Below are 2,851 nucleotides of genomic sequence, written 5' to 3' on the forward strand. Positions count from 1 at the left end.
ATGCCCAATTTCAGCTCGATCCAATCAACTATGTGAGTGCATCATCCAAATCTCTCATTTTGGCCATTATGGTGGTTTCTATAGCAAGTACCATTTATCTTCATCCTAATGGGCTGAAAATTTGCAGAGGTGATCATCTTAGTGTGTGATCACACCATGCCAAAGCCCCGAGTCTATCCCTTCTTGTATCTTCCACACCACAGCACAAACAGGTTGTTGTTGCTCTATTTTGGATCAACCTGCAAATCTCTTCTTTGCCCTTGCTCTTGTTCTTTCCTCTTTGGCACTCGGGGTAAGATAGTCCATCTACTAGAAAAGGTCTGGCAGCCCAGAGCACGTGCCACCGCCGCGTTCACGCGGTGACCACGGGGCAGACAAGCCAAACAGGGCGCTCTGGCAGACCGCGTCGTTGTGTTCGTCCACTCCCTCCTGCCTCTCGCGTCCAAATCATGTCCTTGAGCACGTCCGTGCTCGTCTGCATCATCCTGCATCGCTTCCCCGCCCTGCATCGCTGTGGTGTGGTCACCATCGCCGCACCCATGCCACAACCCGCCCCTGACCTCCATTGGCATGGAGGTAGAGCTCCCTTGAGCTCTCCCGAAGCCCTCCCGCATCTATATATAGCACCCCCGGGTCCTTCGGCACCTCACTCACTCCTCCCCCGCCTCTTTTGCTCGCCGAAAGTGCCCAATCTCGCCAGAGTTCATCATTTCATCCTCGGCCATCACCGGAGTTTGGTCCTCCCCGGCCACCTCTGGCCTCCTCTCCTCCTCTAGCCACCTCCAACGACTTCCCCTCGTCTCCGCGAGCCGCCCCACACCCTTGCCCCTCGCCAGTGTGGCCAGCTCCACCGAGGCCACCACCACCACCACTGCCCTTGGCCTCCTTTGGCGCCGCTCCTCCTCGCCTCTCCACCTCTCCCCGGCGTCCACTAGTCCTCTAGAAGGGACCCTCTCGGCCTCCCGCACCCGCCGGAGTGCTCGCCTTGGTCGGAGCTGGCCTGGGCCGGCCGGCCTCCTCGCCGCTTCCTCCCCTGCTCCTCCTCTATTCACGCAAGGAACAGGGCGAGCGGGAGGAAGGGGACGGGCGCCCGTGCCCCCTCCCCATGTCCCTGGGCCCCACGCGCCAGGGGCCCAGGCGCCTCATCCCACGTGTCTAGTGGACACGTATTCTGCTGAGTACGTTTCCATTTGATGAAAGCGCATGTCGTTCCTCCTTTGCCTAAAGTATGTTTTCCGAACCAGAAAGCGTATTTTAAAAATCTGTTTCTGTCTTATCCACTCAGGGACCCGGCTGTGAATATTCTTTTTATAAAAAAGTCCCTGATCTTCATCACCTCATAACTCCGCAACCGTAACTCCGATCAAGATGAAACCATCGCTCACTTCTTCGTCTCGTCGAGCTCTTTCTGTTGGTGCCATTTTCATTAGGTGTTCACACTAAGCAAATGACCATGATGCCCTTGCCCTTATCAGCCCCCTCCGAGAGAGAAGCATCCGTTGTATCGTTCCGCGACTTCACCACACTTCTTGCCGAAGGCTCCGTCACCCCCAAGCAAGCCACAACAGCCACTTGCATGATAGCCATGCAGTAGCCATGGTTTCTACTTGAATATTTGATAAAATATTGCCAGTTATCTTCCTGCTTGTTTGCTACTATTGTCGTTGCTTCGGTTATGCTCGTGGTTTCATGTTCACCTCCATGCTATGTTCCGATGCATCTTGTTATCTTGTACTACTTGCTAGTATCATGTTCATATGTCATGCTTGGCAGTAGTAGTACATGCTGGTAGTAGTGATGTTCGTCCTGGTGCATGCTTACGATCTGTTATCCAGTACCGCTGCTATGCATGTTCCGTTGCAGGTAGTTGGTTACATACTTACTTGGTAGTATTCTTGTTATGTTCTTGCATGGTATTTATTTATGACGCTAGTAGTCATGCTATGCTCATGTGAAGTGTTATGATCATGCTCGCTAGTATGCGATGCTCATTTGGATACTTGATTCATCGTTGTTATGCTTGATGATTTATTATGGTTGTACATCCATGCTCATGTTGGTATCATGCTCATGCATCGTAGTTGTATCATGTTATGTTAATATGGCTCATCTTATTGCATTCAAGCTTAACCGGATAATAATAAAACTTGAACAAACTGTTGGCTGAGTCATGGTGCCACCACATCGAGCTGACCAGTGCAACCACATTTGCCTTTTATGGGAAGGCCCTAATGCGGTCTATTGTCATGCCTCTCGCCGGTGCCTCCAAAGAGGGAAGTTTATGGACGCGTGCTACCCTGATTAGGTAGGCGGACATGAAACTTGTGTGTCCGTTGTTGTTGTGTGGATCCTTGTCCCCGTTTGGGACCGTTTATGTTTTGCCACGATGGTGGCCGTTGGATGTCTTTGGTAGACATCGGGGCCACCCATGACTTAGCACAAGAGGGGAGTTGGTCGGAGTGGCCGAGAGAGTGTCATGGCAGTAGAGCGGTTTTGTCGGAATGCCGTTGGTCCACCCGAATGGGAGCGTGAGGCGATGGGTTCCGTGGTGTGGGTACAGTGTACTAACATCTGCAGAGTGTGTTTTAAATCTATCGATAGCCGCGCCCGCGGATATGGGCCCAGTTCGTAGTCGGTCACACTATGAGCCAACAACAATAATAACTTGAATAATAACAACCCCGGTTCGATGATGAAAAAGAGATTGGTTGTGATCAAGAGAGGATCATGGAGGTATCGTGGATACCGAAGTTAGTTGATCTTTATGTGATCGCGAGATGATCACGGCGGTATCAAGGATACCGAGGTTGGTAAGTGGATGTTTGAGATGGTTGCGAGTTAACCGCCAAAC

General features: G+C 51.6%; 1 long non-coding RNA gene across 1 annotated transcript; it reads left to right on the top strand.

Moving 5' to 3' along the window:
- Positions 1–434: 434 nt before the first annotated feature.
- On the top strand, positions 435–1,646 carry LOC120962538 (uncharacterized). The gene is made up of 2 exons (XR_005753285.2): positions 435–1,178; positions 1,286–1,646. It is a non-coding gene; the product is annotated as an uncharacterized lncRNA (long non-coding RNA).
- Positions 1,647–2,851: the final 1,205 nt, after the last annotated feature.

Source organism: Aegilops tauschii, chromosome 4, assembly GCF_002575655.3.
Source record: "Aegilops tauschii subsp. strangulata cultivar AL8/78 chromosome 4, Aet v6.0, whole genome shotgun sequence".
NCBI classification, from domain to species: Eukaryota; Viridiplantae; Streptophyta; class Magnoliopsida; order Poales; family Poaceae; genus Aegilops; species Aegilops tauschii.